This window comes from Talpa europaea (assembly GCF_964194135.1).
Source record: "Talpa europaea genome assembly, chromosome: 2".
Classification (NCBI taxonomy): domain Eukaryota; kingdom Metazoa; phylum Chordata; class Mammalia; order Eulipotyphla; family Talpidae; genus Talpa; species Talpa europaea.
Genome location: NC_140068.1, coordinates 9500678 through 9515175, shown reverse-complemented (window position 1 = coordinate 9515175; position 14498 = coordinate 9500678). Strand labels below are relative to the sequence as shown.

General features: G+C 48.3%; 1 protein-coding gene across 1 annotated transcript in view; it reads right to left on the bottom strand.

Annotated features, from left to right (window-relative positions):
• ARID1B (AT-rich interaction domain 1B) overlaps nucleotides 1-14498 on the bottom strand; it is a gene marked incomplete at its 3' end in the record, with an annotated part of 355694 nt that overhangs the window by 313670 nt on the left and 27526 nt on the right. The window lies entirely within an intron of this gene.

Genomic DNA, 14498 nt, shown 5'->3' with positions numbered 1-14498 from the left:
GACTTCAAAGTACTCTTAGAACTATTTTATTTTAGACTTGAGTCTGCAAGTCCTGATCAAACATTAATGCATCTGAGGGCTCATTAGAAAGTGAAAGGATAGATTTTTAGATAGCACTGAATGTCTAGGATACAATTTTCAAAGATCACTAGTGCGCATGAATAAGCACCCAGACTGAGTCACGAGTCACCTTCCCCAAGTAAGCATCTCACCAAACATAACCCGTTAAAAACCGGACTGTGCATCTTCTTTCTGGCTTGGTGAGTCAGCCCATGGGCCTTGCAGCCAAGGACATGTGGGAGAGCCAGGACTGGGCCTGGGCTTTCAAGCCCTTGGTGCTTCAAAGAAGCAGAGTCCAGGGGTGGGGGTTGGGTAGTCCCCACAAGCTACAGAGGCTCCAGCATGCACCCAGCCCCTCCACCCCTCCTTCCTTCCGAAACCACATACAGAACCCTACTGTGTGCAAGCGACAATATGGGTTCTATATGGGCATGGAGGAAGGACACAGGGACCAGCCGGATCAACTGGAGTTTTGAGGTGGAGGCGCACAGCATGGGGTGCCACAGGCTCAAGGGGATGCACTGCCAGTGTGGGCGAGGAAACATAAGCCAGTTAGAGCCAAATGAGGGAGGAATCCGAAGAGAGACAGCTGAAGCAGCAGAAGCCAGCACATGGGGGAGACATCTAAGTTGGTTTTAAAGGCTTCAGATTGTGTCTTGAGAGGAGCCAGGAGTAATGCTAACAGTGGGGAGGGGGAAGGAACCTCCTTCCCTGAGGCCAGCTCAGGGGCTGAGGGACCAGGGCGGGAGGCGCAGCATGAAAACGGAGGTCCTGAGGCTGCAGTGGTGGAAGGAAGCAAGTCTGATTCAATTAGCAGGATGAGAAGATGGCAGGTTTTGGAGACTGAGGGAGGGAAGGCAGAGGCAAGGGTGGCTAGATAGCTGCTAAGATGCCAACTAAGACAGAGGACTCTGGCCTGGGAGCGGAGCCCCCTCTCCTGGGATGGGCACCTTCACCATTCTGCACATCAAATTTGAGGCTCTACCAGAAACCCAGGTGGAAGTACCCAGAAGGAAGAGATAGGGTGAGTCTGCAGGGAGGGAGTAAGGTCTGACCTCAGAAAACACATGGTAAGGCAGCCTCCCGAGGGAGGGCAGGCATCCGCTCCTGGAGGGTAGTGCCTGCTGGCTTCACTATTCCTTCCCCAGGACAGCGCCCAACCGAGTGCCTGGGACAAATGTTCAATCAATACCGGATGAACTGATCCACAGGAAGCAGGTAAAAACTCAAGAGTTTATCAGGGAAGAATATATAAAAGCAGGTAAAGGTAAATTCTAGAAGATATTACTGGGGAATAAGGAAACAAAAAATCAAAAAAATGCTCAGAAGACTCAGAGATCTAGAGAGTACGATGGTGTGCAGAAGGGGTCACATGCAGCAAGGACTCATGCCCGCCACAGTGAGCGCCCAAGTCCTGCGGAGTTTGGCCAGGGCAGTCTGTGGCAGAGGTGAGGGCACAAGTTGCTAAGGTGAATGAGGGCAGCCAGGCGTGGGGACCCAAGCCCAAATTGAGGGAGCTGCCAGCCCCCCTCCCTCCTGTAAGCCCCAGCCCCACCCCAGGTCTCGGCCCTGCTTCCTTCTTAGGGTTACCCTACTATTCATTTAAATGACTTGATCAATCCATTCACTGATTTTCTGCCATGTGCAGTGAACAAGTGCCAGTGACTGTGCTGGAGAAATGAACAATTCATGGAAGGAACCACGCCCCACCAAGCAGCAGGCACCCGTGGGCACCTGAGGGGTCTGCGGTGGGCTAGACAAAGCATCCAGAGAAAACACCTGTGCTCTGTCCTCAGGGGCCCACTGGAGCTTGCCGGGAACTGATCTTACCTGAATGGAGAGGTATGGGCCACGCAATTCTATTTAAAATTCACAATTTCATGGAATTTTGACTGTTACTTTCACCAGTCAAGAAACATTCTGTGCTCAGTGACAGCAGCTGCTCACACAACATATAACTCACAGAACCCAGGCTGAATTCACACGTCCGGGTGCCTGCTGACACACTGGACTACAACTAAAATCAGGCCTTAGAACTAAGTTTTCTCAGAATGATTTAAATTACAATTTATGCCTAAGAAAGGCCAAAGGTAATTATTTTTCACACTTTCTTTCAAAAGGTAAAAGAAGACTTTCTATGGATGCGTAAAGCCAAAGCTGGGCTGGAGTGTGGGCTGGGGGGGGGGGGGGGTAGCGGAGGGCCCACGGAGAGGCGCCATGGCCAGGCTTCAGGCTGCGCTTCCCGTGGGAGCTGGAGGCAGCCCAGGCTTCACGTTCCAGCTGGATTAGCTAAAGCACAGCAAAGGTCTACTTCTTTCACTTTAAACACTGCACAACTGAAACTGGCTTAATTAAAGCAGAAATTTTAAATGGGAAGCTGATTGGAATGTCTATATTTTAATGCTATAGATAACAGTGCAGCAAATTCATCTTATCACTGACTAAAACTGTTTTGTATTATCTGTCTCATCACTGCCACAAACTCTTAGAGTCCTACTTAAAATTTAGTTAATTTGCACCCACGTCAAAAACATTAGCTTAACCCTGAGATTTCTGAAAATCAAAAGCATGAAATACAGATTATCTGTAACCTCTCAAAATGCATCAAATACCTTCCAGTGAGACTTCAGATGTGAAAATAGATACTCATACAGTACAAATTGTTTAATTTTAACCTTCACTCCTTATGGCCTATTATTAAATATTCATCCACAATCCCAACTCATCCTGCTGTGCATGCCTGCTATTTTTAACACCAGATATGAGCAATCACAGCATCTCAACCCGGGATCTCACCCCTGGCTTTTTACTATCATCTCCTTAAAAGACCCAATCAAATCTAAGCCCTTTCCAAAACCATAAAGGCCAAGTCACTTCTCACACTCACAAAACAATTTCACATAAAATGTAGGTTATAGGGAACACATCATCCACACTAAGAATAGTCTTCCAACACTTTTCTAAATAGGTTATTCCAAAAATGTTTTCCTTCCAAAAGGCCTCTTCGTTCATTTCCATAAAATCAGACAAGTGTTCAAGGCCACCATATATGTCACCCATTTTCAAAGACATGACTCATCTTGGTTTCATTACCTGGCTTCTGACACGATTTTATTACTTGATAAGACTTCAACTCCTTATTCATACTAGTTTTAGGATATATGTGCAGGTGAGTGATAAGTCACACACACACTTGCCCGTGCTTGGACATCTTTTTAGGAAGCTGTGGCAGTTGCCTATGTCCTCCAGAAGCCTCGGAAGTTTTCCCATCCCTAGGACTACTAAGAAGTACAATGTGTATTTTTTAAATACATCCATCTGCAGATCTGGATACAGACTCGAGGTGTGCTGGCTATCACCATCGGGCCACAGAGGTTACACAGATTCTCAGAGGCTGGCCTGGGAACCCAACTACCCTCTGAAGACCTTTAGATGCTCCTTCATTATCGCTCTTTCCAAATGTGCCTTTACTTGTATTTACAATAAAGATATCCTTTATTATACTAGTAAATATAAGACAAGGAGGTGGTTTGTTAGTGGATTCTTTATGAATGTAATATTTCACATTCTCCATACCAGCGGCACTGCCTGCGTGGACCACCCGGAACCCTTCCTGAGCAGCAGTGCCGGGCCACCACCGCGCCTTCAGTGTTGCTTAGCGCACTGTTTTTTCATTTTTCATGAGTTGTTTCTTACCTAAGTAACCTAAAATTGCAAGGTCCATGCTTTGCACTTTTTAAGTGTCGCTGAGCACAGGGTATGATTACAGTGCCGACCTCACCAGGGCATGACTGCGGTGACTCAGTAGCACCCCAGGAATTCTGAACCCAGAAAGCAAAATGTTCTAGAAAAGTATAAGTCACAACCAAGTTCTGTATGGATTCTGTACACCACATGCAGAGACAAGTGTAAATACATAATGCACCATGCATTGGCAAGTTCTCTTGGTGGCACTGAACTTAGTTTAAGCCAAAAATAGAAGTGGAGAAATTGAAGGCCCGCCCCTCATTCCCTCCTCTCATAAAGTGTGCCTGCTCCTCTTCAAGCCAGAAAATACCAAGATTCTCAGCTACCACAGTCACCTGACCACACAATCCCATTGCCAAGAATCCTCTCCCATCCCAGGTGGCTGTGGGGAACCCGGGGCCGCGGGAGCACAGCGCCGCCCGACCCGAGCCCAGATACCCCCGCACCCCGTGCAGCTGACTGTGACGCTGCGCTAGAGAACAGGGCAACCCAGCACCTAAAACCATTTTGGCTTTTTACTTGTAATAACAACTGGAAAATTACCTGCTTATTAAGACTTGAACTAAAACACTGGAACGTCAAAGCAACACTATAAGTTCCTCTTTTGTTGCTACCACTGCAGAGAGGAAGGCTCAAGAAGTGCAATTCGGAGACACTAGACCAGGCGGGAAAGACTGTTCTACTGTTGGCTGAAAAGCCATCCCCTGTTCGGGGCCACAAAGCCATTCACATAGGGGTGAAGCGGGAGGCCAAGTCCAGCACAGAGGACCACTGCCAGCCTTGGGGGGTAAGGGGAGAAGAACAACTATTTTGGTAAAACTGTAATCAGACAGTTTTTATTTGTATAGTTCTGCTGTGAAATCAACATGCTTTGAAATATAATTTTAAATAAGTTCTTATTTTTAACATATATCATCGTTAAACAGGCCAGGCGTAGAAGACAGACAATAGCTTTTCCAAACTACATGTTACTTTTAACCATGGTTAAAATACCAGTGGACTTTTATTTTTCAATGTTACTAGGTTTAGCCATAAGATATTAGTATTTTGTTACCTATGTTAGAGTGACTTCCATAAACTAAGATTAAGTCCAGGAATAGCAGTGAAAAGCTACAATCAAACACTCCTTAAAAAAATGGGGCGGGCAGGGGGGCGGATTTCCATGCTATATGGAATTTGGCGCATATCTCAGAGTCCACAGAATATACAGAGACTGTCACGACCTGCATTGCCGAGGTGTGGCAGGGTCTGCCCCGCGCATCCTCAGCCCTTTAACACATCACACTCGATCGCAGTTCCTAAGCTCGGCACCGAGACACAGAATCTGAGAACGGAAAAGCACCTCAGTGGTCCAGAGACAAGGACTGCATGGAGCCCTCAGTGGTGCCCATAAATGTCCTCCTTTTCACATGACAAAAATCCATTCCTTCTAACTTGCAACCAGTGCTTTTACGTCGGTCCTCTGACAGTGTATTTGGAAATAACGGTATCTATTTCCCTTTTCTGAGCAAAATGTACCAATTCTTAGACCCTGAGACAAAAGGTTTACTGAGAAGATCCCTGCTCTCATCTGGCAGCCCTGCCACACCTGGGGTCACTGTCACCAGCTGGGATTCAGTCCCCATCTCCAGCTGCTGCTGTGCTGCAGTGGCACAAGGTGACTCTGTTCATTTTCATCTTGCTTATTCCTGCTCACCACTCTAGCATGACATCTAACATATTAACTACATTTCCCAGCTTAACCTCAACCACCAACTAAGCAGCACCCCACTTCACTCACGGCGTCACCATCCATGCTACTGACAAAAGTACTTCAGAGGATGGAGCAAGGACGGGAGCCGTGGGTTGGCCACCGGTGCCCTTCCTTAGACCAGGTACACCCAGGCTTCTTGTCTGTGAAGGAGAGTGCCCGTGAGGAAGCCCAGGCGCCCTCCAACACCACTCGCCAGCCTCACCAGCCACGCAAGCCCACACCTGCCCAGGGACAGGCTCTTGCCTGCTTCAAACTCCTCCGCCTTTTCTAATACATAAAATAAATAATTCAAAGTTTAGAAAAACTTAAGACTTTGAGACGAAAAAGCAGGGGGTTGAGAGTCAGACAAAGTGGGTGTGAATCCTGCCAGCACTAGGGGAGGGCGCAGTCGCCCGCGAGCAGACTGATGTCTGGTGACCAGGACAGACCCCGGCTCCCCAAGCACTGCGCCGCAGCTGACAGTGGGATAATGCCTCTAGGGGTGGAGAACGACACACCAACACAGATGCGCCTTCCCCTATCTCCCCACGCCCGTGTCCCCCAAATACGCCTCCCGTGGCTGGTTCCTGAGCCCCACTATACCCACTGCCAACCCACATTCCCACCCCAATGCCAGGCCCCAACCTCACCCGCTCCTGCGCTCAGTGAGGGAAACCCCAGCACCACCCAGATGGGCAATTTAAGGGTCAGGACCCATCCCAACCCCTCCCGCTCCATCTCCACCACAGCCGAAACCACACCAAGCCCTGCCTGCTGGATCCACCACTGGCGCCAACAGCAAGTCTCCCCTCCAACCATGCGGGCCTCTCTGGGCTCTGAAAATCAGGCACTTCCCAGCACCGTGCCCTTAGCCATGCCTATCCCTCCACAGAGCAGGGGATCAGATGCTGCATGGAGCACCCAGGCTCAGAGAAGACCCCTCCCTGCACACCAACTAAGGCAGCTCTCCTCCCGAGACACTGGGCTTCTCCTCACAGCTCGCCCCGGCTACAGCACTGTCTATTTGTATGACTACTTGATAAATGTCTGTCTCCCCAGCTCGAGTGTCCGCAGGACCAGGAGCAGGTAAGTAGAGAAGACGCCACCACCCGGCTCACCGCTATCCCCCAGGCACACTCCGCAAGGCCAGGAACAAGGCTGTCTTGGTTCCTCTGTTTTGCCTGATTTTTATAAATTGGCAAAAGTTATTATTTACCTAATCCCCCAGCGCAATAGTCTGCATATCAATTAAATGAGTAAATCACTACCTGACTGACTTGTACTTTTAAATTTAGCAAATGTAATAATTTTGTGAACAAACCAAAGTATACACACATATATTTCTTACTTCAAGAGTAAATTAGATCTAAAAGGAGTATCAAAATAGCAATGTCATATATTTCTACTTTCCCTCAGATTTGTTACTCTCACCACCCAAAAATACTCTAAGACTATTATCATGGCTTTAATAAATTTCAAAAATTTACATCTCTAAGCATGTACTACCATTCATACTCATGTGTCACCACTGACAACCTAGGAGCAGACTCTTATTTAAGAAAGAAAAATAATATGGTATATTCCCCATAAAAATACAGACTTAAATCAAGAAAGAAAGGTTTCCTGAGAATACGTCAAATTTCAAACCCATCAAGACAAATATATGATTTCACTTATACGGAATATAAATAAACAAAGCCAAAAAAAAAAAAAAAAACCTCTTAGATACAGAGAACAGGGTGGTGTTTAGAGGGGCAGGGGTAGGAGAGCGAGAGAGGAGGGGGGACACGTGTATGGTGGTAGCTGGGGACGTGGTGTATACAAGTATGAAGGCTGTACCCCTGAACCTTAGAGAATGCCACGAACTAAAGTTACTTCAAAGAAAAAGAGAAAAGAAGAAATGTCAACCTCACCACACTGAGCCGTGTGATGCTGGGGCCAGACTTCACTTCGCTGCATCCCAAGACCACCTCCACCTGCACCAAGACCACCTCCACCCGAAGTTGTTTCAGAATCAGAGACAATATAGTCCAGTTCTTGGCCCAGTAGACGCTTCTAGAGCAGCTTTCATTACCATCACTACTGCGGGCAGCTATGACTCCCGCACGGTCACTACAAGGCAGGGTGCCTCTGCCTCCACCCATGAGCAGGCAACGACACTGCCCATCAAAGCCAGCTTTTGCTCCCTCAAGTCCAGAAAGCCTCAGAATCTCTCACTCAGTGGACCCGCACGCAGTCACTACAGAGGATTAGATTTTGCAAAAAAGCAGAAACTGATTTGCTAAGTCCTATAGAGGGAAAAGAGCATGAAGTGGACACCGCTGCTGCCTCCCTGAGACGTGGGTAAATTACCCCAGTGTGCTAAGCCTCAGCCATTTGTCAAGAGCTGATAATACCTCCCTCAAGAGACACATATCCTAGAGACGTCTGGTGTACAATCTGAATGGATAAACTACTCCAGAAACATGGGTGCGGTACCCACAGACAGATGTCCCCAGTAACCCCCATCACGCTTCTCTTAAATGCATTAGAAAATGCCAATAAAAACGTCCCGAGCATTCTCCACCGTCTTGCCTGTCTCTGGGCTAAGTGCCTGCGGCGCAGACACGCGGGCCACATGCCCCGGCCAGGAGCAGGGAGCTCTCCAGAGACGCGGTCGTCAGAGGACACGTGTGCTCACTCTCAGTCACCTGACTGTCCAAAGACGTTAAGATGACCGAGGTGTACAGGCAGACCTCGCAGACTGAAAGAGACCGGGAAACTAAATGCGATCCATGAAGTCCAAGCAGGAGCCTGCCCCCGAGGAGGAAGACGCGGCGCAGCACTGCTGGACAGCGGACACCTCAGGACAGGGCGCAGGTGGGAGAGCGGCCTCAGCACTGAAGGTCCAGACAGGGAAGGCTGCCCGGGGTAGCGAGGACGTTCTGGGTGGCTGGGAAACGCGGTGACAGGGTTGGGGTGTGCAGGGGCAGGAGGCACGCCACCGCTCATTTGTGGGGGACAAGTGGGCGACATCAGTGGGGGGGGGGTGTGCGGGTTAAGGGAATAAAGCACATGTGAAATGTGATGTATGGAGCGAAAGGTCTATGGGGTTTTTCTGTATTAATCTTGCAACTTCCCTGTAAATTTGAAATTATTTCAAAATGAGAGCTTTAGAAAGGACAAAAGGGAAAGACAATAACTCGAACCCTAAATAATCACCTCAGCAGGGGGTCTGCAGCACCTGAGCACCTGAGAACTGAGGGTCACAAATGCTGAGTGCTGACTGGATGCCCAGGTGCTTGTGCTTGGCCCCGTGCCCCTCTGCCTGCACCTAGGGCGAGCTCCAGGCCAGGACCAGCGCACGCTGTCAGTAGCCTCAGGCCTCTTGGCTTCTCCACCTGAAGCTTTGCTACCATAGTTTTGGGATAATTCTTACTGTGTGACTCTCTGAACTTCCACGTCCTCCTTGGAAAAGCTGGATGAATTGCAAAATGCTCAGCGCTGGGCTGACAGTGAGACTAGGGATACAGGCACCTCCCACCTCAGGCCTCACAACTTCTCTCTACATCGAGCACGTGGGCACAAACAATCTAGAACAATTCCTGCCACACCTTTCAACTGTCACAGCAACTATCAAAAGGAATGTGGACAACTTTAGCAGTACCCTCCCTTCTGCCTCATTCTTTGGCCAGAAATCTTCCTGACAAACTGCCCTGAAGAGGAAAGGCAGGGAGAGGGCTATGAAGAGGTCTCAACAGCGAGGTCTCAACAGCCAAGAACCCAGGCCCCCTTCAGGTGACAGGCCACCTCCCAGGCCCATGGGGCTTAACAGCCTCTGCACCCCCTAGGCCAACAGGTTTCATTCAGCACCCCTGCTCCCCTTCTAGAATGCCTCACCCCCACACACCTGCACCTATCTGTACACTGAAGGAACTTTTACCAGCCCTCCAAAGTACCACGGGATAAAACGTCCTGCCCTCTCGGGGCTCCTACCATATCCCAAGACTGTTACCTCACAGACCTGAGTGTCTGTCATAAGCAACTGTAGCTCTTCTCCTTAAGGACAGAGATGGTGTGTTCCTCTCTCAGACTCTGCTCCAAGCCCCAGCCTCTCCCACACAGAGGACAATCACTGCCTACTACGTCATTAATAAAAACCTAAATGAAAGAAGCTGAAGGGCACCTTACCCTTACCTCTCCAGCCATTCTCTTCTAAAAAATCTCATCTCATACTGACTCTCAAACTGTGAGACCTGAGCCAGAGTCTGGCTTGAACAGGTACCTGCTATATGTTTGGGGTATGGACACCGGCTGTGTCTCCTCCTGGATTCAAATCTCCATGCTCCACACACAAGCAGCTTTTATGTCTAAGCTACAATGTCATGATTTCTAATAACTTAGAACATCGTTTCTCAAACGGGGCCTAATGCTGTTCCTGTAATTAAGAGTGAAAAATGTGCAGCATATGCTCTTTAGCATTACAGAGATCGGTCAAGTCCAAAACGTCCTACCTAGAGAAGACACATTTAACCTGGTTGCCGAGGGGAAAGCAGAGCGCAGGAAAACAAACCGGAGTGACACAGACACATAACAACGCGGTCCACTGTCTGCTTCGGTGGACAGCAACGGGAAGGTGCACCCGGCTCCGACCCTGGTTAGCACGAGAGGGTGACTGCATCGCGCGTGTGTAGCCTTTACGCCTAACTGCAAAGGAAGAGTAACAAGGTGTTCTCATGTATAGGTGGACAGTGAGAGCAACCACAGGTATGCTGGTCATACAGCCTTAGCATTTATGGCAAATTATTAATCAAGTCCCACCTGAAACAATTTGTTAAATTGATTTTAATCACTGGGCCTCTCATGTGAAGCTTTGTATAATCAGCATTTCATTTACAAAATTAATTGCCTGATTGATTCTCAGGAGGCAGTGGCTGTCATTACCCTGCTGTCATAACTTCTGAGCAGGGTGTCACAACACGGAGTTCTGACAGGATGAAGAGCACTGCTATTTTAAAAATGGGTGAGGGGAGAAGGAAGGAAGGGGGGGACCGAAGAAGCTGCATTACCCCCTTCAGGCCGAGAGAAAGCTGGAAGAGTTTCATGCCAATTAAATTAACCCAAATTATGCTAACTTAACCCAAATCTGGGGCCCGGGGCACGAGGACTCTATCTCAGCAACGAGAACGCAGAAACGCAGACACCGCTGGAGTGTTAACTTCGGTCACGCCTACCCTGAGCTGGCGCTCCAGGTGAGCCCTGAAGAAGGCAGACGGGCAGCCTGTCTCCTGCCAACCACCGCAATTTCCCTAACCGGTTTTCTTACACCTTCTAATAGAAAAGGCATACCCGGGAATTTTAGGAGTTTATGATGATAACCAAAAATGTCCATTTTAGGTATATCCAAAAACATACATTCGTCTAACCTTGCAAACATATCCTAGTATCTATGACTGCGAGATCCACAAGCTTTTATATGTAATTTGCTACTCGCTATTTTTAATATTTATTACTTAATAGTCTTGGCAACTGATAGGTCTGTACCTTACAACTTGTCATCACAATCAATCAATAAAAATTAGGCTAGAAAAGCACTTTTTGTGTGAAAGGGTAAGCACAAAACCGGAAAACAGCATGTTTTAAAGTTAGTATCACTGAACGTGAATTCACTACCAGTAGTGTATTTTCAGATGGACCCTTACAAGCACCACATCAGAGAAAGAGCCTATTTTTCTTTACCATTAGTTTACATTTCAGAAAGGAGGCCCAATTCTGCAAAAGCCCCCACTTCTTACCCTTTCCCAGCTGACAGGTACATTTTCCACATCTTCAACATTCCATAAAAACCGGGTTAACCACACAAAACAAGTGTATTCAAAGGCATTAGATAATTTCTATAGCTGGAGGAGGTCTCATTGAAAATAATCCCCACTCAGTGCAATATATTCCAACCAAGACCGCTCTTAAATGGGTCACTTCGAATTAAAAAGAGGCCTCCTCTGGAGAGCAGTCATTTGCCTTCCTTCCAGTACACTGAATTCTGCTTCATGTATAGGGTTATGGAATTTCTGCAAAAAGAAACTCAACTCAAAAATGTGCTCTATTACCTTGTGCCCAGACGTGTTCTGTTTGCTGGTTTGATGAGCTCACTCACGGGGACACTGTCCCCGTCCCAGGGTGCAGGCTAACATGACAAGATCATGATGAGAGACATAAAGGCCAAGTCTGTCCGGCACACAAAACTGGGGTCTCAGGCCGCTCCCTGACCTCTTCCCTACCTAGCTCACATGGGTGCCTAGGTGTTGATAAGGTACTATCTATGTAGCCTTTTAAGTTCTGGAAAGAAAGGCACTGTGAAAGCATAACGCATGCCTAGATTATGTTGAAAATAGGGCTCACAAATTCAAACACACATCAATTTTAACACCTATCCTTAGGAAAGAACCAAATAAAGGGAGACAAGCACAGGGTGAAGACTTTCTCAGCATGGATGCCAGCTGAGGGCAGTAGCTGCTGCTACTGACAGGCTCCCAGAGGAGGGCAGATTGGTTTAGAGCTGTGATTCTCAGAACTGACAATGAATGGCCACAGATATGGGAGTGGACGCCGGTGTGAAGGTGCAGCTGAAGATGCACACGCAGGATGAGAGCCACCTGTCTGGAGAGGGTGGGGAAGCTATTGCTTTATAACACACCACGAATCTGCAGCAATCTAACTCCTGTCACTTCCAGAGAGATGGTGCTGGGGCTGCTCCTTAGGGAGGATATATTTGAATGCTGGAAGAGGTGTGAGAAAATTTATCAAAAGGAGAAGAGGCCGAGAAACAAAAGTTTAGATAAAAGCAACAAGTCGCCTTGGAGGTCATGCCCATCTACCGACTCACAGAGTTCAAGCTGCCCAGGTGCTAACATGAAAGGTGCAGAGAGACACGAGTAGGCGTGCGGTGGAGCCTGATCTATGAAACAAGCACCATAACAACCAAGAAGAGACATGTGCAAATCACACAAAGCATAAATAAGCTTGTAGATGCCTCCTAACGGGGAAATACAGCCCTGCAAGAGTCAGCTCCAGGTGATAACTGCTATTTGGAAGGAAAGAAAGGGCGCTGGGCAATTTATCATTGAAGATGGATGATAAAAGATGCAGAGGCTCTCCAGAAATATCAAGGCCTGGGCGTCAGATGAGTGTCCACTGTTTGAGGGGCTTTGCAGCAGGTGCTGGACAGCCTCACAAAAACCAAGCAAGTAAGGTTACAAACCACCATTTTCAGGGGCTGGAAATCATCTCCCAGATGAAGTAGCTTGCCCAACAGGAGGGAGCCAAGATTTTTCTGTCTGATTGGGGAAGAAGTCCAAAGCCACCAAAGCCACCCTCTTCAAGCCCCTTCCAAGTAACATTCTGTGACAGGAACAAGCCGTAAAAAGAAAGACTCCTCTAACCTGGATGTTGTGTCCCCCCCACCCCCCAGGATTCTCATATTAAAGCCTCCAGTACAACCGTGTTTGGAATTAGGGTCCATAAGCAGGTAATGAAAGTTAAATGAAGTCCTAAGGGTGGGCTCTGCTCTGATTGGCTTGGCGTCCTTTTAATACCAGGAGACCAGGGCAAAGGCCCACCCTCCTTCCCTCCCCCACGACACCTGTGCAAAGCCAGGAACATGTGAACAGCAGCAAGGTGGGCAAGCCCAGCCACGAGGCCTCAGAATGATACTGACCTTCCTGGCACCAGGAACTCAAGAACTATGAGGAATAAGCCTTTGGCTCGAGCCGTCCCATCTACTGTGCTTTATTAGGGCACCCTGAGCAGACTAAGAAGAACCACTGCTGTGCATGCTGCTTCACAGCACACAACCTGAGGAGCAGAAGACTAGATGGCTCCCTGGTGTCCCTCTGCGGCTGAATCCCCTCCTCTTGAATACGGGCACGACCTGTAACTTGAGGCTACCCAAGGGTATCTAGCGGAGGCAAAGGGATCCTGCAGCTGTGATTCGAGTCTCTGGTCAGTGGGATCTACTTCAATCAGAAGAGAGCATCTTGCTGATATGTTCACATGAACCCTTTAAAAGGAGGTCTGGGGGCCTCCCCAGTGGCGCAGCGGTTGAGCGTTGGGCTGCAAAGCTGCCCACAGCCTCTGCAGCGCCGGTTCGATTCCCGGCCGCAGGAGAGGGTCCCACATGGCGCGCAGACCTCTCCTGCCGCCTGCTGCTCCCCTCAGCAGTGTACCTCGGTCCCTCTGCCTGTTCTGCTCCCTGCTCTGGCTCTGGTGGATTCTCTCACCCTCCCGTGCTTCTGACTGTACCCAGTGCTTGTATAAATAAATCTTAAAAAAAAAAAAAATTATTGATTTTAAAAAAAAAAAAAGGCGGTCTGGGACTTTGGAGAAGTCAGAGACTCTCTCTCTCTGTTGGTGGCACCGAAGAAGCTGGCACCAATTCTCCAGCCACAGGAAATGTGCAGACAGGCTGAGGGAGCATTTCCCAGTCAAGCCTCCAGATGAGAACACATTCACTGAGTTGCTGGCTGCAGCCTCCATGACCCCGAGCAGAGCACACGGCTCAGCACTGCTAGGCTCACAACCCACAAAAACTGAGATGATCAATGTGTGTTGTCTGAGGCCAATTCGTCATGCAAGAGAAAATTAATCCACAACTTGGTAAAAAATAATATTTTCTCCACATGGTGCTGCTTGTGCCTCAACATCCAAGCTGCTTCTAATCCCTTCTCAGACAAGACCTCGACTGCTCAAAATAGTAGTGTTGGTGTACTAATGATTTCACTGACGGGAAACTTAAAACACAGAGTTCTGGATGTTACTGGGGTGTTTCGCTTTTCCCATTTCCCAGTAAACTATTCCTCTTTCAAATGGCTTCAAGGATCACCTCCCCTGTTGGGTTTGTCTTGAAATCACCAGACAGAATAAGCACTATCTCTTCTGTGATCTCAGAGACCCTGGAAGAAACCCCTGTTGGATTATTTGAAAG